The sequence below is a fragment of the Anser brachyrhynchus genome (assembly GCF_964034855.1).
Source record: "Anser brachyrhynchus genome assembly, chromosome: 1".
In the NCBI taxonomy this organism is placed as follows: domain Eukaryota; kingdom Metazoa; phylum Chordata; class Aves; order Anseriformes; family Anatidae; genus Anser; species Anser brachyrhynchus.
Genome location: NC_137694.1, coordinates 454233 through 476053, shown reverse-complemented (window position 1 = coordinate 476053; position 21821 = coordinate 454233). Strand labels below are relative to the sequence as shown.

General features: G+C 50.2%; 1 protein-coding gene across 11 annotated transcripts in view; it reads right to left on the bottom strand.

Moving 5' to 3' along the window:
* The window catches only part of SHANK3 (SH3 and multiple ankyrin repeat domains 3), a 390020-nt gene that overhangs the window by 156362 nt on the left and 211837 nt on the right, over nucleotides 1-21821 (bottom strand). The gene's annotated exons all lie outside the window — the stretch shown is intronic.

Below are 21821 nucleotides of genomic sequence, written 5' to 3'. Positions count from 1 at the left end.
GACTTGCTTTGAAACTTCAGGAGCAGCTATAAAATCCCCTACTACAAAGAAGGGACATAAACCCAAGGATAACCTCCCACTCAGTAGGATGTGTCTTATCAACAAGGATCCACTGAACTGAATTCTGAAGCTCCTTAATAAATCCCTGAGCAGCAGGTAAAGTAAGTCTGATGTTGAGCCTACATTAGATTTGTATTATCTTACACTTTTTCGTTATAGCTGTTTCTCCAACTTTGTAATCAAAACTTAACATTGTGGCTTTGGCAGCATGAAGCTCGACTTCCTTTGGAGCTTGCCTATGATCTAAAACATACTCAAGTGAATCTGACAGTTAAAGTGAGCTGTTTCTCCCAGAGGTAGGGACTAGAGGTCGCAGACAAGTCTTAGGACCTGTCCCAGCACAAACGCATTGATCTTGGAAGCAGCCGATTACCTCCTCCAACCACCAGGCAGGCCCCAGCAAAAGATGAAGAACCTCCTCTGGCAGGTTACCAAAAAGGTCTTTTGGCAAGGGGATGACAGCGATGAGGCAGCCAGCAATGGCAGGGAAGCCTTACTGTCTCATTTTTCTAAGTCTGCGCTGCAAATAGGCAGAGTAAGCAGTTATCAGCAGTTACTCAGGTCTTGTCACAAGAAACTAAGTAAATGAGACCACTGCTACAACACAACCCCAGGCAGCCAGATCTTTGATCCTCAGTGGGAATACCGACTGAGATAAGGATTTTGAAAACATTTGTACCACAAGGCTACGCAAGCGTCCTATGACTGTGAATGCTGCCAGAGGTACACAGGTAGCAGTTATTGCCCCTCTTCTCCATACGATAACTCTGCACAGTTTCCAGTACCCTATTGCTCCCTCCTCCCGCCACTTTTAAAACAAAACCAAAAACTTAACACCTCAGAAGGGGCTGGGTGCTCTGCAGAACACACAGAGGTGCCCTGTTGGAAAGGGAAAGCCTCCACACTCAAAAGGAGGTCTTTTCAGCTCATATTTAGTGAACCAAGTGCCTTGAGGATCCTATTCAGCTGTAGGTGGAAGTGTGAGGCATTTTACCCCAAAGGCTATCGAGGCAAGGGGGGCTGGCACACTCGACTCACCTCTCCGGGGTGTCTGCACTTCGCTGCAGCACTGGGTAGCGGGGGGGAGGCAGGAGCATCGTGCTCAAGTGATCGCACTGCTGTCTGTCACCTGCGTCACCCCGCTGCCCACCACTCTCCCCAGGGTCCCTCACTGCACCTCTAGCTTCAGCATTCAGGCTTCAGATGCATTGGCTGTTTTCTGCTCCTGCTGTTAAATCTCTACACAAAGCACCGTGTAATTCACTACCGGTATATTGGTGCGTCCCTAGTCAAAGACCTCTGATAAGCGTCTTTTTTTTCCTTGATCCAAACTAGCAGTAGCCCCATCCACTCAGGTGTCACGGGAGTCACTGCTGCTACTCCTGGGTACCCATCCTCTCTGAGCAACATGCGAGAAAGGAAAGGAAAGCTATCCTAGGTAGGTAAGGAAAACAATATAAGGCTTAATTTCCAGGTGGCGGATTTATAGCACTTTCAGATCAGTAAAAAGAGTGCAGGGTTACGCACAAAGCATTGCACCTTACAAAGGGGAAGCTGATCCACTGGCACGGACCGTGGTTGTACTGCTAGCCTGGGATTTCTGTTGCTGGTAACAGAGGGGATAACTTTTTTTTTTTCTCCCCTTTTTAATTAGATTAGTTAACAAATACACCATTCTGAAAATATACTCCTGAACTACTATGGTATTTGATATCCCAACTGGCAGAAGGCACAGACATACCCACACTCTTCAGTGTGCTGCCACCTCTCTAATTCAGCTCTCTTCCAGAGCTGCACAGACAGCACTATTGGATTTGTCCCTGCACCCATCCACGTAGTGCCCATGTGTCATTCACAGCTAAATGCAGATACGAGAGTTACTCATAAATTACATACTCCTCCATGCCAGCCAAAGCAGATTCCCCACAGAAGAGGAGCTTCACGATTGCCTGTATCTAGGCACTAGTTCTATAGGAAGCAAGGGAAACACAGAAAGCTTGACGTACAAGCCAAGCTGTAGATTCGTTTAAGTCTCTTCTCTAGATCCTTTCTTGAGATGCTAATGCTCCTAATGCTCCTGCTCTCCAAAGGCTGTGATGTTGTCACAATTTCGAATAGATCCAAATCCCATATTATATTTCCCACTGCTCTTGTCCATGCATTAGAAGTTCTGCTAACACTTCCCAGTGGAAAATTCCCCATCTAGTACTTTGTATTTAAAACTTCTAAACCATCTTTTTAAGAAAGAGAGCTCATTCTGCTCTTCAGAGCCTCCTGTTCTTGCATTGTTATGCTTTGCTCTTCACTCACACTGCTTCTCTTTTAAGATTTGCTATTTCTTGAGGATTGCCAGCACCACGCTGAACACAGATTTTAGGGAAAACAGCAAGCCAAGTCTATTCTAATGGAAGGGAAACTTTAAAACTTGCTAACCGGCAAAATATGGACTACGAGGCCGTTACACAAGACAACGTCTTGCTCAAGTCAAGATAAACAACACCCACTGCTCTCCCCACACCCAACGAGATAGTCACCTCATTGCAGAAAGTTATCAGCTTGGTAAAGTAGCATTTCCCCTTCGCAATTCCAGGCTGGCTACTCTCACTCACCTCTATTACCACGAGGATGATCAGAGGGCTGGAGCACCTCTGCTATGAGGACAGCACAGAGCTCCCCACGCCTTCCTCCTCACCCTTCCTGAAGACAGGGCTGACATTCGCTTTCTTCCAGTCGTCAGGAATCTCTCCCCACCAACACAGCCTTTCCAAGATAATCGAGAGCGGCCTCGCAATGCCATCAGCCAGATCCCTCAGCACTCCCGGGTGCACCTCGTCAGGCTCCCTGGGCTCATGGATGCCCAGTTTGTTTAAACATTCCCCAACCTCATCCTCCTCCACTGCGGGCAAGCCTATCTTGGCACGGACTCTCCTTCTGGTTTCAGGGGCCCCAGGCTCCTGAAGGACTTGCCAGTGAGGACTGAGGCAAAGAAGGAAGCTCCTCAGCCTCACTCAGCTCATTCAAACTCTTCTTGCTGCATAAACATTCACCTTCCTTGGGAAGCAGGGAGAGAAAGTGTGAGTTTGGGGGCAGGCAGGGAGAGGAGCAGATGGGTGCCAAGGAGCTCTGAAGCTACAGCAATTCGTGCCAGGCACACCAAAAGGACAGCACTCAAACCCAGCAGCGTGGATTCAGCTGGACTTCAGAAAGGCCTGGCTTGAAATCGGGGTGTCATCTCTCAGCACTCTATCTGGCCAAGGCACTCAAAAAGCCTGCCTCATTTTCTTGTTCAAAATCATGCCTTTCTCTTTTAGTGCCGTACTCAGAAGTCCTCGTGTGCCCAACTTGTCTGTGACAACCACCGGTCCCTGCAGGGGCCCCGGACTGAGTGGGCAATACCGCAGCATTCAAGAAAAAGCTGGCACTGATGGGAGAAGAGAAATAAATGGTCTACTGGGGGCTACAAATCATTGATGCAAGCTGGGCAACCATCAGCTCTGAAGGTCACCGGTAATTTGAATAGCTATAAACATGGTAATGAGGCATACACCAAGTCGTGTTGGAATGCACACATGAAATACTTAAATACACTTTGAAGAAATTAACAAACAGAAAACAGACTGGAAAAAAAATCTCAGACGGATTGTCATCTACCTGCCGTCTACCAGTGCTGTGCTGTACTGCTGCTTGCTCCACCCAAGCGACTGATGCATTGAGTTGAGTTTGCCTGCCAGCTTCTTTAGCTTGCTGCTGCAGGACCCTGGAGGAAAAGCCAGCTGCTGAAATCACTCTGGCTTTCTTTCAGCCACTCGAGGGATCTCTTGCTGTTTCCCTCTCCACTTTAATATCAAATGCAGATATCCTTGCCTTACTCCTTAAAGGCAAAATTCTACCATCCACCACTGTTCTACCATGAACTTGACCCTACTTTCCTCCATCCTGCTATCAGGCCTTACTTGTTAACAAACCCGTCTTTCAGACCTTTACGTGCTGCCTCCTATGCACTCCACTGTATCTGCAAACATCTCCCTGGGACAATCCACTGCAGCATTCTTCAGATCTTCTGGAAAATGCCCTACTGAAATGATGCTTATGGATCTCAGACATCTTCAAATGACAAGGCAGATGTCCTGACAAAGGTCTACCTTTTTCCTTTGTTTTCAATTCCATTTTACCTTTAAGGGATAATATATAAAACAGCTCAGCAAGGTCAGCTCTTCAAAACTACCTCTTTGCACCCCATATTTGCATTGTCAGCTGTTCTACTGCTCGACTCTACAACCTGCAGACCTTCAGTTCCAGAATTTGGTTCTGTCTTCTCTCTGCTGCATACCACAAAGTGGGTTTCCAACCCGAAGGAGCCTAAATGCTACCAAGATATGCCTTTCACATGGGCTAGCAACATCACAGGTGGCCAGGAACGCAGAACTCTAGTTTGTTCCTATCACCTCTGTTCCTCTGTTTAAGGTTCTATTTCCCTTGGTTTCATAAGTTTCAAGACCAAAAAAATAAAACAAGAAAAACCCAACATAGTGGCCACGGGTTTTCCCTTTCTTGAGTCCCCTACACACTGATACGCATAGAGTAATCCCAGAAGTTGCTTCTTACACAATCTCTCAGATACGGATTTGACTTGCTTTGATTTGTTATTGTTTCCACCCTATTAGACAGGTCACTCCAAACATCCAAGCTGCTCATTTATTCACGAGGCTGGGCTCAGGCCAACTGCCGTCTCACTCACTGCTCAAGCAGAATCCTCCTCTTCTGTTCTGTCTCCCAGGACAATGCATTTCTGACATTTCCCTCTCCTGGTGCATTAGAGCAGGGATCACTCCAGCATGTGCTGGCGACGCAGCAGACACTGGCCAATTTCCCCTAATGTTTGCTCATGAGCGATGTTGTCCATCCTGCTCAGAGGAACACGGGATCTCTCTTTAGCATCTGAGATTTTCCTATAAAGGGATGTGTTGCCATATTCCTCCTCCTAGCTTCTCCTTGATGAGTCCTGAGGATGGCAGCATGCCTGGCAGCACAGTGCTCCAGTTCCAAGGCTTGCCTGGGGAGCCACACGACCCAGCCACGCTGCTTCTGCAGGGACTCCACTTGAACACAGAGTGCCCACAGACCCTTTGGCCTTTGCAGTTGGTGGTATCTTTTAAGAAATGTTTTGATCATCATTCCTGTCCAAAGCCATTGTTGCCAGGAAAGATGAGCTGGAAGAGCAGGATCCACCTCATCACAGGGAACGTGCCTAGAGGGCTTTCCCCAGGGATGACCTACGGAGTCACCTCTCAGCCACACCTGAAAGTCTTCTCCTGGCAGGCAACTTAGGTGGCAGCTGTTTGAGACCCAAGCCCTCCCTGGGGACCTCGATGCACTCACAGCACTACTGCCGCTGTAGTTCTTCCAGCATGCCCATTAATTTATTACCCCTTTTCCTAGATGGAGACGCCAGACAGATGCGTAACAGAGTTGCTGACCAGTTCTACACGTACAGCCAGCCTCCGTGTCAGGAGGTCCCATCTACACTCTATTTGTCACCCCAGAGCTAATCACACAGAATCAGAGATTCATAACATACTGTGCCTGTCTATTCCAGCACATTAAAATCCATCAAGTGAGTGATTTCACAGCAAAGCCCAGGTGAACACTGCCCTCAGTCACAGATATGCAAAGTCCCTGTCGAGGGGAGAAGCTGAAAGGACCCCAGTTATACCACTGGGGCCAGTGCAGCCATTGAGGATGCAAACGTTACTTTCCACTTGGATTCTGCTGTGCTGAGGACAAATTATGGCACAAACATAAACAGCAACTCAGAAGGCAACAAGGAAGACTCTGCAGGCCCTGCCTCCTAATCTGTAGCAGCCTTGATTTCATTTCTAACAGCCTCCCTCATTCCAACTCTCACCCATAGGTCTGACAATCTACCCTTGGGACTTCCATGCTAACCTTTGCAGGGGTCTCTCACGCTTGCCTCACAGCCCAGGTTCCCCACACTTTGCTCTCAGGATGCCTTCAACCCCAACTCCCCACCAGTTCTGAGAGGGGCCTCCTTTGTCCTCCTCTGCAAAGTGACCCAGGCAGCACTCGGGGGCAGTCCTGCTGCTGCCTGTGGTCTCCCTAGGGCTCCAGCACAAGCCTGCTTGCCACAGCTTTCTCGAAGCTGCTCCAGCCCAGGTAGCCTTGCCATTTCCTTCTGCTGGTCCCAGGACTGCGAGACGCAGGACCCCGGCGTGTTCCCATTGACCCAACCAGCCTCACACTCCTGGTCAGCCTCGCTCAGACGTTACAGCTGGCATCTCACCTGCTGTGGTGGTTCTGTGGGGCTCCGTGTCCTTCACAGCTGTCATGGCCAAATTCTTCGATAACTGCTTAATTTAGTTTCAGCCTCCTGAGGGGCAGGAAAACATCAGACTTCCCATCTCATGCACTGAGCTACAAACAAGGGACAAATCAATTCTGCCTGTTTTATCTATTAATAACTATCCGGAAGCCATTTGAGGGGGACAGATAGATAATCTGTTCAAGAGTTTCAAACCTAGCGATAAGGCACGTCTCAAACCCAGAGGCATCATACTAGGCCTCCGCAAAAGGCAGCACGCGCTGATGCCCTGGGAGGGGTCCTGGCCTTTGGGTTTCAGAGACTTTCCAGGACTGCTGTGATGCAAAGGCCATGCAGAAGTAACGGCTGGTTCCTGAAGCCACCCTGACCATATAAGATGCCCTCAGTGGTGAGGTAGGAAGACTGATGCAGCACTCACGTTTCTCTCAAACCCAATACGTGACTCCTTGAGGCGTACCTGCAGTGGTAGGTAACCCACAAAGATGACCATCAGGGTCTCTTGTTCTCAGCACTACGGCTCTCTGCGTGCCACAGGGCACCAATCCCCCAGCATGCAGGCTTACTTATAGCTCCAGGTTAGTTACAACATGCAGCTTCCCAGTGTGGGTGAAGCCATAAACTTGATTGCAGCTAAGATCTTGTTCCAGTCTATATCCAACTCTACCCCATAACAGCTGGTCCCTGGAAGACAAATTACAAGCAAAGAAACTCCAAAAGGCTACAAAATGAGGAAAAAAAATGGAACAGGTAGCCTGATGTCACTCCAAGCCTAGATGCACAGCACACCATGGAAATAAAACCATTACATTACACTCTTGTAATCCAAGATTAAGTCGAGAGGAAATTGGTGCCTCTGTTGTACACAGGTCTCTAGGCAGTTTTATTCTAAAACAATTTCCCAGCAAACAAGAAAATATTGCCTCGACTTACACAAGAACTCCATGTCCTCAACAATCTCTCACGTTGCCTGGGTATTAAACAAAGCGCCCCGTGCTGCTTGAGAGGCTGACTGGGAGATGACACAGTCTCTCAACCACACTTCTTCACCTTTGTGTTTTTTACTTCTGAGCCACTGCTGTACTAGGGACCCAGAAAAAAGGAAGCTGCCAGAACCATGCCAACAGCACAGTTTTGCTCAATGTCAGCTGTAAATTACTGATGCTGAGCTCTCAAAAATCACCAACGACTGACCCATTTTTTGGTCAAGTCCCTCATCAGAACAGCAGTGTTATGCTACGACCTTCAGTTGGTTTCAGAGCTCATCAGATTCTGCATTTCTTGCTATTGTTTTCCCACACTAGGAAAGGTTTCTCCTTTCCTTTTAATTTGCCTGTGGCTGTACTGAGCCACAGTCAAAACTGGAAGCAAGCCAACCACAAAGTCTTGCATAGCTTTAAATCCCTTGCCCTGAGCCCTGTTAACCCCCAGCTCATTGAACACCCGAGCATACTGCTCAAGTGTATGCACACAGTCCAGCAAGCCTGAATACATCTCACACGCACAGGCTACATATTCTCCAGTGCGCAATTACTTGCACGCTTGATACCCAAATCCCAGGAGCTGCGTTTGTGAACCAATGTTAGCAATGTCCTCTTTCAGAAGAAACACAGCAATTGTGCCATGGATGCATCTTGGGAACATCAGGCCTAGGAAGGTGTAGTCCCTACTACCAGCACAACGAGGTTATCATCTTCCTAAATCACAGAGCCCAGGGACTCTCAAACCCCATTATCTGACAAAGTTCACAGATCCCTGATGGATCAGGCTGCAAAACGTGAGGCATTTTTAGAGTCAGTGATCCCCCAGCATATGTCACAAAAGCCCATCTTTTCACCCTGCACAGCTGCTTTGTTATGAAATTAAAACAGTTATAAAAGCTGATTTTAAATGCCCCATCAAATTAATACACTGACTGCACACAGTCCATATGAAGTTGTTGCACGTTTTTTTCATCACAAACTTCACTTGGGTTTATTAATAAACAAAACAAGGGAGATATACAAGTTGGCAGTTAGAGAGATCAGGGAAAGTAGCAAAGATTGACCCGGGGTCCCCAGCACAACAGGAAAAGTGGTGTGTCCACCAGCCTAATAACCTTCCAGAAATGCCCTCGGAGGCTTTTGATCCTGGGTACAGAGAACAAACTTTCATTAGATGTCACTTGCTCCTTTATTGCCAAGGGATGAGAAGTCAGAGCCCACACGCAACGTGCAAATGAAGTCCTAGAATCATTTAGGTTGGAAAAGGCCTCCAAGATCATAAAGTCCAACCATTAACCTAGCACTGCCAAGTCTACCACACAACCACATCCCTAAGCACCATATTTACACATCTTTCGAATGCCTCCAGGACAGTCCTCCCGACAGGAACGGTCACAGATGCCTTCTGCTCTTAGGACACATCCACCATCTCACTGAGCACACCAGTGTTCACACAGACCTCAAAACACTACACAGCTACACACTGACAAGCCATTCCCACGTTGCCCGTGAAAAAGCATCCTCAAGTGTGTTTCTGGTTCATCAGGGAAAGCACACTGCTCTCTTTGCTCTCCAGTGGGAAGTTCTACATGTATACTGTGGCCGGACCCTCTCCCAGCCCTCCGTATGTGCTTAATTCTCCCAAACAAAGGCACTCCACACTTATCTGCTATAGACCCTTGCAAGTCTGCTGCAGAAGAGCTATGTGCTTTAGAGGCGATGCTCCACCCAGGTCTTGCCTTAACGCAACATGCTTTCCACAGCCGAACTCCTAAGCAGCTCCCATCGGGATGATCCTGCCCTGCTGTTCAGAGCAGTTTGTCACACCTACCACTCAGCAGCTAAATGCAGGCACCGGTTAGCCATGCCACTGCTGGGTTAAACCATGACAAGTGGATACGAAGCTTCCTTCACAAGCCTCCAGTCACTCCTGCCCAAACAGGCTTTGCAGTTACTCCATGAAGGCCATTTGTCGTCTTTCAGCCACAGCTACCTCCTACCTACACTACTTCACGGTAATAAAAACAGTACCAGAGCAAAATAAGTGGATTTTTCTCGCTCAAAGGTTACATGCTTTATAATATTGAAACAAATTATTCTGGAAAGAAATCCAACACAAAGTGTTAGCTTAAGAATATGGGACAGTTTTGACACCCTGACACAAACATCAGCTTTCCATGCAGGTGGAAAGCAAGCTGGTGGATTCCCCAGTTACACGTTCATCTCTGAGTTGGCAGGTGCTCTCTGTGATCAGAGAGATTCATTGTGGTGACTGATGGAGATCTTAACCAAAAACTCAAAGAAAATCACAGAATCGTAGAATATCCCGAGTTGGAAGGGACCCATTAAGGATCATCAAGTCCAACTCCTGGCACCGCACAGGTCTGCCCAAAAGTTTAGACCATGTGACTAAGTGCACAGTGCAATCGCTTCTTAAATTCAGACAGGGTTGGTGCAGTGCCTGCTTCCCTGGGGAGCCTGTTCCAGTGCCCGACCACCCTCTGGGTGCAGAACCTTTCCCTAACCCCCAGCCTGACCCTCCCCTGTCCCAGCCCCATGCCGTCCCCTCGGGTGCTGTCGCTGTCCCCAGAGAGCAGAGCTCAGCGCCTGCCCCTCCGCTCCCCTCGTGAGGGAGCTGCAGGCCGCCATCAGGCCTCCCCTTCTCCAGACGGAACAATCCAAGCGACTTCAGCCACTCCTCATTCGTCTTGCCCTCCAGAGCCCTCACAATCTTCATAGCCCTCCTTTGGAGGCTCTGTAACAGTTTTATGTCTTTATTGTACCGTGGTGCCCCAAAACTGCACGCAGCACTCCCTCAAGGTGAGGCCTCACCATGCGGAGCAGCGTGGGACGGTCCCTTCCCTCGACCAGCTAGCAGCGCCGTGCTTGATGCACCCCAGGATACGGTTGGCCCTCCTGGCTGCCAGGGCACGCAGGAAGCACAAATGATGGAGAGCTTCAAGAATAAACTTGGTTGGAGACTCTGAAGTAGAATAATGTTTCCTCTCCAATTAAGGAAGATAAATTAATAAAGAATTCTTCTCTCTTCAAACTTTTTCCTCCTGAATCACAGGAGGAGCTAAGATACTGAGTATAAATATTCAGACCATACAAAATAGACTTAAAATCACCTTTTGAATTTTCCCACTAAAAATTTTAAAAGTTGAGAACTGTCATAATACCAGAGAAGGTTTTAAGGGACCTTTAGTCCAGGGCACAAGAGTCTCTGTGGCTGTAAAGTGGCCTCCAGTGATCCCATGGTATGATTTATAGTTATCAGCTGATGAAAAAGCAAATACTGCAGCTGCATGTGCTGGCACGAGTCCTGGCTGCAACCTGCCATGCTGAACCAAACAGGCAGCGAAGACTGCCTGCCTTCCTGACGCTTCAGTGCATGGCTCCCGAGGAAAGCAGGCTCACTCCCGAAGCATCTCCAGAAGGGCCAAGCCAGCAGAACTGGTGTTAAAACCAAGCAACTTTGGCAGTAATTCAGCACACCAGATTTCCAAGTTAGGCAGAAAATGCAAGTCATCCCAAGAGAATAAGGGATAAAAAGGACCCCCAGCTCAAGCTAACTCTGAAGAGAACGCACTTTGACCTGCTTCTTATACAGCAAGAGGCCAAGATGATGGATGTGACTTTTAGTGTCCTGTTTTGCATCCACAATTCTTTACACCTAAATGATTTTTAAAACAGAGAAAGGTGAACAGGAAGAAAAATATTAATTGCTGTATCAGAAATGAAAAGGGGTAGGGCGTTTTCCTCACTGTTCCTGAAAAAAATCTGGGCAGAATTTGATTTTACAGCAGCCCAAAGAATCAAAGAGTCAGCAATGCTGAAGCAGCTGTGCTTGAGGCTGAGCACAGAAAAGTTGTGCTGAGTACTTGCTGCAAGCGTCTCTTCTGCAAGCTTGGACTGGCTGCGTCCCCAAAAAGAGCAGCCCTGCCTTTGCTGGAGACGATGCTGTGTGCCTGAGGAGCAGAGAGCAGCCACTCATCCTCCCTCAGAGCAGGCAAGGGACCCACATGCCCAGCGAAGCCCAGTTCTGAAGAATGTGAACCAAGCAAGTCTTGCTGGGTCTGCCAGAGGCTTACACATACCTGCTCACCACAACCTTTCACATCACAGTCGAGACACAGGTTTGCACAGTGGCTCTGCACCTCTCTCTGCTGAGGGAGCCATGAAAGGGACACTGGCTGCGCACTGCAGCTCTGCAGACCGTGTAGCGGAGCACAGCGGTGCTGACCCAAGTGGGGATGTCCATCCCTTCCTTGCAGCTCCTCCTGTGCTTGAACATTTCCAGCCCCACAGACCTGGTGCTTGCTGCCTAGGGACCACTACAACATCTTCTGCTACAAACACAACCTACATTTTGATGAAGGTAACCTATTTTAGGGGTTACAAACCTTTTAGACAAAAGCAAGCAAAAAAAAAGAAAAAAGGACTTCTCTCAGCATCTACTCCTATCATTCCTGCACCAGTGCACACTCAAGTAGCTTACAACTTTTTCAAAACTGACACTGAAAATCACATTAAGTGCTTATGATTTACTAAACTTAAACTTTCAGCTTTTCACACAGACTACCCTAACACAGGCACAGCACAAATAACAGCCTGGGGTGAGGGGCACTTTCCAAATTGCATCTTCTGCCTCTTGTTAAGTTTGGGGCTCCAGCAATCTCAGAGGAACAGAGGCACAGCTGGGTCCAAACGAGATCTGAGGTAGTGCAGAGCTCAAATATAGCAGCAGAGGAAATGAGATCATTATGGGATGAGTGGAGACATGACCTGAAGAATGGGCACAAAGAGAGAACTGGCACTGCAGAGAGAAAGCAGACCACCCTCACCCACACCATCTGTCACCAACTCTTGCACCTTTCCTGGCATCTTCAGATGCAGGCAGGTCAAAGCAATTAAGTTCAAAGTCTGGGGACCTGAAAAGTCTCCAGGAGCAGATGGGGTCCACCTGAGTGCCATTAGAAGGGAAGGGCAGAAGCCTGTACAGAAGCAGTAAGAACCAGGACACACCATCTCTGCCCTACACAGTCCTGCAGCACATCACACGGTCCAACAGAAGACAAGCCACAGGCTCTGCAGGAGGTTGTCACGCTCCCTCTCCTGAGCCTTTTCCATTCTATCCAAGTTTTGTGTCACGCTCGTCAGCATTTTAAGGACACACCACAAAGGCTTTTCCAACGCACCCAACAGACGTGCTCCAAGCCCACCAGCTCCTCAGGGGTGAGATCTGCATGAGCAGTGGAGGCGGTGACCGGGCAGAGGAGGACCTGGTTGTGCCACACGCCGACCAGGCAAGCACACTAGCAGAGGTGACCCAGTGAGGAGTGGCAGTCGGTGCTGGGTGCAGGAGGCAGCGAGGCTGGGAGGTGAGCCTGGTGAGCTCTCAGCAAGCTGTCTCTCAACTGACACGTCTCACCCTGGCTGGGGTCTGAGCACCGTGGTCAGCCACAGCCTCAGCTCCACGTGCTGGTCCAGGCCACGGTGCTCCCTGCAGACAAGGACCTAGACCTTGAACTTGGCTCACCAGCCGGAGGGACTTGGGGACAGAGGCTGCAGCTGGCGCTGATGCAGAAACACATCACGTTTTGTAGCTTCTTTAATGTCACAGCTCTGCTCCTCATCTGCAGCAACACAGATGGTAGGCAGCAGTGGTACATCTACCTTTTCCCCACCTATTGCTGGTTTAGGCTGAAATTCCTTAAGGCAGAAGGTATTTCTGCAGTGATATTCCACACAGCACTCAGAAGAAGAGGGCCGTGGATGGGGGTCTGCAAGTGCAACAGCAGCAGAGACGCTGCATATAATCAGCTTGTGAGCAGACTCCACAGCACTGCCACGCAGATTTCTGCTCTGAGCTATTCCAGCCCTTCAGCCTCCAGCTGCTAAGCTGATTTTTATAATCATCTTGCTTTTAATACAATCATTATACAGTCATTATGCCTTTAATTAAGCATTTATTGTAAAAAATAGTGCCAATCAAAGTCAGCAGGTTGGAATAGGAAAGGAAGGGAATTAACGTATTCCCAAAATGTTAATGAGGACTTTTCAGCCTGAACAGAGCTTCAGGATCTGGTATCCAATAAGCAGATTCAAAATGTGATATGCAAAGCTCGAGCAGGGCAGCCCTGACCCAGATGATCCAAGCTGAAAGGGGACTATACAGTTCTCCTGATGCTCATGCTTCTCCTCCTCCTCCTCCTCTCCCACCACTGGAGAATCTTCCCACTTCTCCTTCCCCACCTCCCAGTGACACACATCCCACCCAGACCACTCACAGCAGCAATACTGCATGCCTGAGGGACCAAACCGACCTGTCACCCTTCCACGGCCTGTTACAGGCAAAACGGGGCACGTGTTGAGCCCTTTGGATTTCAGGACAGACCCACACTGAGAGTCCCAGTCCCAGAAGCGTGCCCCAGCGGTAAGAACCTGCCTGACAAGCAGTCCTTCAGGGGGACATCTGAAGACACTGGGGCTGTCAAACCTTTCCTAAAGCCAAGCCTGCCCTGAAGGAGTCGGATGAACCGCCACACTTACCGTTGCCCACAATACCCCAGCGTGAGCACCCACCCCCCCTTCCCTTACTACTGCTCCTCTGCCCCAGGGGCTGACGTCTGCCTGCCCGAGGCCCCCGGCTTCCCAGAGAGCCCGGGGCAGCCCCAGCAGGGCAGGGTGCTGCAGCCAGGCGGCTGTCCCAGAGGCCTGCTCCTGCTAACAGCACACGTGCGCTATCACAAGGGCTTCAGCTGCGTCAGACAAGCCGGCAGCGTGGCTCCCTGCCCAAGTCTTCTGTTCACACGCACCAGGAGCGGCAGGAGGCTCTCCCAGCTCCAGCTCCTTCTACAGTCCTGGTATAGGAAAACCTGAGCCAACGCACGCGACCACGCTGCTCCTTCTTGGGCCTTGCAAAAAGCACATATGGGAACAACAGAGCAGCACGAAGACAGTAAGCCTAGTCTTCAGCAGAGACGATGGGAGCGTTAGCAGGTGTTCTCCGAGACGTCCTTCCCACGCACGCGTGCAGACAGCCTCTGGCTCTGCTACCAGCAGCACTGCAGGCCGACACTCAAAGGACATGCAGCAGAACACCCCGCACCCCCGGATCGCCCTCTCATGCTTGGGGGGCCTCCCTGCAGGAGCCCAGTACTTCATGCTGCCAGGAAAAAGCAATGACTTTCACAAAATCTTGTCAAAGACCTAGATGGATCCACGCCCCTCCCTGGTGCCAGCAGTCCCACCAGGGTGCAGAATGCCTGGGAAGGCAGGGAGGGTCCCGTCTGCTCGTGCTGCAGGGCTCGCAGCGGGCTCCAGCCTCTCAGAAAGGTCCCAGAGAGTCAATGCATCACCCGGCTGGGCTGGAAGGTGGGGAAGGTGCCCCTGGAAGCACTCCAGAGGAGAGCGAGACATGGACTCTGCTCCTAACATTTGCACTGGGCGACACCAAGCTAGCAGGCAAACTGCCAGCATCAAATTCAATACAGGCAAACATGCCGCAGCTGTGTATGAGAAAGCAATATTACATAAATGGAACTGGGCTCTGACCTGTTGCCACTCAGAAATCAGATTTTGATTTGGATCCTTCCCTGAGAACAGCTCAATGACTGACAGCAACAAAAAAGTAATCAAACTTTAGGAAAGGGAAAGCACCTTAAATACCAGGTGCAGTTCAGTTCCCTTAGCTCAAAGCGGACACAACACTGGTACACATGCAGAAGGGGTTGACGGGGACAGTGAAGGGTCTGGAACTTCTCCCATGCAAGGAATGGGAAACCTCTATACTGACTGACAGTGAGAGAAGGGATCCACTGCCTCCTGCTTCTTTCACCAAAGATTTAGGTGCTATCAAGCAAAACCAGCAGAGAGCAAGCAAAAGAAATCCTCAAACGAAATGGCTTTTCACGAAATGCACATTTAAGCTGCTGTGGATACAAAGAATTTGCATGGGCTAAAAATGCAAACAGACAAGGTTGCTACAAAAAAAAAAACACAACCAGAAAACCCAACAAGTACCATTAGGGACTATGAACACAGCAATGCCCCTCATGGATGAGGACCGCTGAGCTTTCCAGTCTTGCTCCCTCCCCTGGGCACCTAGCACTGCCACGGCTGATGGGGGACCTCCTGACAGACACCACAGGGCTGCTCCTACAAGGCAGGACCATGTCCATGACAAACTGCCTTCTCCTGAAGATGTTCTGCAGCTTTTGGCCCCCAGCCTGGTGAACGTGTGGCTGGGGCACATCATGCACACATTCAGATAGCACTTCCCCAGGAGCCAGAGGGACCAACTGCAAGCACTAGTGGACAGACACTCTGCAGGCCAAACTGCCTGCTGGTCTCTCCAAAAACCAAACAGCGACCCATCTGAGGAGACTTCTTAGGAAGTATTCCAAGTTTCCAGCAAAGTAAGAGAACATGGCACTGCCACAAGACTCTGGTCATGACACAGCCTTCCTCCACTGTATGGCTGGGTGGAACTGGAAGAACACTGGGCACGCAGTGCCCTACACGCAGGTAGGCCATGAGCTTCCTCCAGCTGTGCTTCACCAAGGCATCCCAACAGGCATGCTCACAGGAGACGAGAAAGCCCCAGACAAGAGGGGCAAACTTTGCATAAAATCAGGTCAGAGAGAACCCATCCTGGGAAGCACCAACAGCAACCCTATCACAGTCCCCATGCTAGCTAGTGTCACCTCGCTCCTTACCCTTTCCCAAAGAGGACTGATGCATCCAGCCTTCCAGCCTGCCTGCATCCTTCCCTCCCTCCCCAAGTCTCCAGAGAAATTCCTCCACCCCCAAGAGATCCCACCAACACCGACCTGAGACTCCCAGAGACACTTCCCCCTGAACATGAGCCAGCAGTGTGCCCAGGTGGCTAAGAAGGCCAATGCCATCCTGGCTTGCATCAGGAGTAGTGTGGCCAGCAGAACAAGGGAAGTGGTTTGGTGGGTCACAGTGGTGGTAGGGGGATGGTTGGACCAGATGATCTTGGGGGTCTCTCCCAACCTTAATGATTCTGATTCTATGTTACTGGGTGCAACTGGTGCCCTACCACGAGCCTGGTGTCCTGCACTATCCCCTGAAACATCTTGTTTGCATGTGTTCAGCCCCCTTTCATTTCAACCTGGCATAACAGACCTGATGGGAAATCCTTTGGGAGTTCTCCTGGTGCTGCATACCTTAATCAGATTCACCACAGCTCCTCATCTGTTCCCTGCATGGCTGATCACATCTAGCCAAGAGAAGGAACAGCTCAGACTCCCTTCCCTCTAGCATTCTGAAAATGCCCCAAAGAAAGCAGTTTTGAACTGAAAACCAGTTCCTTCCAGGCTCTTCACCTAAAATACAAGAAATACGCTCAGTTCAGACAAAGCAAGCAACGCTTCCTCTGTCTGTTCCTCCCCTGTACTCATCAACATCTGCTTCACAACATGCAAAGACTTTCAGAAAAGCATGGCTGGATACCTCAAGCACATTTAAATCTTGCTGCAGGTTACAGGCACTGTTGCACTACCCCGTGCAAGCGAGCACAGCTGTGAGCAGTGAGCACACCTGGGCAGCTCTGGCACAGTGCAGTCGGTGTGCCAACAGGAGCGTGGGTGGGGATTCACAAGTACGTCCAAAGGTTAGACAGCAGGCTTATCTGGCACTTTCTGTACCCAAAATGTGCACAAAGCATAAGAGAGGTTGATTTTGGGGAGCTCTGGTGTGTTGGGAGCTGTTGATGTGCTGGACAGAAGGGGATGTACAAGCCTGCGAGTAGGTGGGCACAGAGTGCATAAAAATCAGCATCTGGGAACTGCCGAGCCTCAGAGGCACAGCAAGAACAACACAGGCCGGTTGCATGCCCTCCAGAGGTCCCTCCCAACCTTAACCATTCTGTGATTTGGACAGAGCAAACAAAAAACTGGGGTCTGAGGACAAACTGAAGGCTACAGAAGTATCTACCTTATCTACCCCAGAAGGATGAAGGGGAGACTAGCCAATAACCCCATCAGAAGCAGTATTAATGGCAGCAGACAAGACATCCAGAAAGAAGCCCACCATCAGCTCTGCTGGCAACTTGGTGTGTGCAGGGCAAGCTGCAGCTCCCAGGCCTCAGGAATGCCTGCTGCCACGGACCTGCCCCAAGCAGCGGGCAGGCCGGACCCTGTGCCGCAGGCTCCAGTTGATAGCACTCCCAGCGCGAGGAGCTGCCCGCCCCGAGGAGCTCAGCTGCTCCACAGCCCCCATTCGTTTTAACCACAGCACCCACTGGAGCGCACGTAGGGCGCAACCCTGACGCAGGAGCCCCACGTGCCAGTGCAGGGTGTGGGGAGAGACGAGGGGCAGCCAGGCCTGCGCGGCCTTGGCTCCAGCCCCCAGCTCCAGGGGCGCAGGCAGAGCGAGGCTGACCGGCTGGGTGCCCACGCACGCCTCTGACAGCCTGCCGTGAGACTAGCGGTGCCGGCAGGCTGGGGAGCAGGTGGGCCACCCCAGAACCAAGCTGGGGTTTCCACGGTCTGAAATTCCCTGCAGAACGAGGGCCCTCAGCAGCAGAGATCACAGCTCGCCATTGATACGGCGCTACATCACACCACAGGGGATGCTGGCAAAAGATGAGGAATACGGGTGTCATGCAGCTATACTTGAGCAGGACTTCATCTAACCCACTCCCCTGTCTGTGAAAGGAGGAAGCTGTTCCAGAGGGAGGAGCAGGACTCCTCCTAACAGATCAGGACAGCATCATTCGTTTTCACAGAATCACAGAATCATCTAGGTTGGAAGAGACCTCCAAGATCATCTAGTTTTGGGGCAGTGCTTCCCAAATCTGTCAGAGGAGTTGGTTTGTACCTGAAGATTTTATATGCTTATTTCTGCCCTGTGCAGGCACCTGCAGGTGTGTCCTCAGTGACACAAGTGTCCAGGAACTGGTGCAAAGTCTCAGGGCAGCACCCACGCCAGCTCTGCCAGTGCCAGGAGGACCAGGCAGATGTCCCACCTGCAGCCTCCAGGAGGGCAAGCACGCTCCCCATGGCCACTGACCACTCATCCAGAGAGAAACAAGTCTAGACGAGGTAGAACAACGGCTGCTGAGCCCTGTTTCAAAGCCATCCCATTTGCCCACATCAGAAACCAAACCTAAACAGCCAATGCTGCTCACGGTGAGATGAACAAATGACAACACTGAGTCTGTGGCTTCATTAGGTAATAAATTCCTGACAGCTTCTGAGCAGGGACTAGCAGCACAAGTCCAGTAATCCCACCCTGGTGTCCTTTGCTCTCCCTGCAACACAGTCTCTCACTGACCCATAAGTGAGACAGAAATGTAGGTAAAGGGTTCCAGCATCTACACCAAGCTCGATCCAAAGAAGATTAATCACGAGGAATCAACCCCCAGTCAGCAGGAAATCAGAGCCAAGGCTCAGTATGATTTTGTGCTGACCAAAGCTGACGGCTCTGACGGGGTTTGAGCGAAGCTCCAGGGACAGATCCTGCAGCTGGTGTGGCACTCCAGGGTCCTGTCCTGGACTTCGGCATTGGGCTCACAAAAAACTTCAAATGCAAAATCCAAACACTCATCTCTTCCTTCATCTCCTTCAGATGCCTGCCCACGGCTTCAGGATACACGTAGACCTGGGTCTTCAGGCTGCACGTCTACAAGCTGCCTCTTCCCATATAGCCATGACAAACTTTCCAGGGTCAGATCATTTTCCTAGGGTCTTCTCTACACTTCTAATTTGCTAACATCTCCCCCAAAGTACAAACAGAATCAGGAGACAGCGATGGACATACCGACGGCAGACAGAACCACACAGGTGTTGTCCAGATGGGAAGGACCAAAGGTTACAGCAATCTGTTGTGACCACGTACAAGTTGTAACAGTCGGTCATCTCCGAATGAGCACATAACTCTAGTTCAGCTGCGCCCTACAGATCTGCTGGTCCTCAGGCACCTCCTGCCAAGGGAAGGGCATGCATGAGGCACAGTCTGGGAATGGTCAGAACTTCTCATGTCTGTGCAGAGGCAGTGTTCATGAAATGCCCCTGTGCTGTCTGGAAGAGATGGCAGAACATCAGAGAATTTATTAAAAAACAAAACAAAACAACAAGAAAGAAACTCTTAAGAACATATACCCAGAAAGTTACAGGCAAGTGTATTCCTGCTGCTGCATCCCTCACATGTCAAGTGTTTTCCAGGATCATCTCTCTCTAGTACAATTAACACCTACGTGCAACCAGGAGATGAAACAGCTGGGTGACGGCAGTGGAAGTGGAGCTCAGTGCAACTTACCCAGCTCTGCTCACCTGCCACCACATCCAGCCACACAACCAGCAGCCCCCTAAGAGGCAAAACACTCAGACTGCAGCCAGGCAAAGCAAGGTATGAGAAAGACACGGCTTCACTGTCATAGTGTTGGGGTGTTTTTGTGGGATATAATTACACAGACAGAAGAGACTCAAGATTTAGGAGGCTCTTCACAGTCTTGAGCACTGCAGAGCAGAACATATGAAAGACACCTGCATGATGCCTGGTCACCTGCGGGCTCAATATCATCCTGAAGGACAAGAGCATGATCTTGATTTCACTCCCACTGTACTACCAGATATCGGAAACAACAAACCTAGATATAAAACTCTGAAAACTCAGGAACTATAGCCACCCAGAGCACATGTCTCTCCTGCAATATACAAGCCAGGCTCCTGCACTCTGACTTCTGCACTGGTTTCTCGCAGAGCACCTGGAAAAACCTAAAGGTCTGGGGGGAAGATCCCAAGAAAAGCATTCTGTACTTCTTAGAAGTCAAGGTATTTCCACTGCAACTGAGGTAACACGAAAGCCTCTGAGGTTTTTTTCCCCCCCCCCCCCCTTTTTTTCCCCCAGCTAGTAATACACAGAACACAGACTAAGTTTAATATATTCAATAAAAGTGATATATAATCACTGCTTGATTTCTCAGCACAGGGACAGAAGGAGACAGCTAGTGCTACTCACATCAGTTAAGGTGTGCAGATACTCTGGTGACTACGGTCTGAAGAACAAGACAATAGAAAGCAGCATCTTCCTTCTCCAGTACAGAGAGCAGAGGGAAAAACTGCAGCTGCCCAGCACAGAGCGCTGTGGTTGTCCCTTTACTGCCCTCCTGGCCAGGTGACACCAATTAATTTGTTCCTCCAGGACCAGAGCACGCCCTGAGGGGTACCCTGCCCGCCCTCAGCTCCTCTGCTGGCAGGTTTAACCCGGGCACCTTCACTACAGGAGGACTTTCTGGATTCAGAGACCACAGTTCAACAGTCCTTGAACGTGGGGACCCTACCGCGTCACCCTGCCTTCTGTACAGAGGGCTGACATGCAGACACAGCAGCCCCCCTGCCGTGGCACGTCTCAGCTTTCTCCTCAGCATGAGACATTTTGCCTTTTTTGCCTCATTACCACCTTCCGTGCCCTTGCCCATCTCATTTCCAACCCTCTGGTGGGCAATCAAAGAGAAGAGTGGGGCTGTTACAGCACTTAACCGCAGAGCCCAGCATCGCCACCGTCCTGCTGCGCATATTAATGCCTCGCCACGCTGGGCATGTTCATTAGCGCTGCAGAGCAGACGCGCGCAGTTCAGTTTGCAGGGGTCACAGGCTTTCAGTGGCATTAGCAGCACTGCCGGCGTGAAGGAAGCAGCAGCAGCACATGCTTCCTTAGCTCTTGAACACGGAAAAGCAGCCAGAGAGCTCTCTCTTAGCCGACTCACACTGGTAACTCAGCACACTGCCCACAGAGAACAAACTCGTAGCCGCACAGCAGCCCCAGGCTGCCAGGAAAAAGAGAAATCTAGGAGAAATTCAAATGCTTTGCCAAGCTGCATCACCCTACTTGTTCGCTTCCCCTGCTCCTCGCTGGCAGGCTGCTCTCCTGCAGGAGGAACCCCGCCAGAGCCCCAGGGTTCAGGAAATCCCTGCCTGCTGCCTGAATCCTCTTCCACTGAAGCACTGTGACGTGCTTTGCTGTATTAACACCACTCGAGCAGCTAAAATGCCTTGTCAAAGAAAGGCAAGAAAGCATCTTGGAGGTTATTACAGGCTGATGTGATTTTTCTAAACCCTCACTGCATGAGCCCCACTCCAAGGAACGTTTCAGAATCAGACACTTACATGGGGACTAGCAATTGCAATTCTAATTTACTGCTGCAGCTGAGAAAGCTTCTCCTTGAAGACAGAGGGATTAGGAATCCCCCAGATCCACTCAAAAGCTATATAGAGAGGAAATCCAGAACTGTAAAGCACTCGGTGGCCCCTTGGGAAGGAATCCCCGCCCTGACACATCATTCTCACCAAATGCAGGCAGAAGCAGCAGACTGACTTTGCATGGGCTTGCTGTTGATGCTTTAGCAGCCACCCATCAGTACTGTGAACTCCGGAGCAAAGGCTGCTGCCCAAAACACTTGTTGCTAG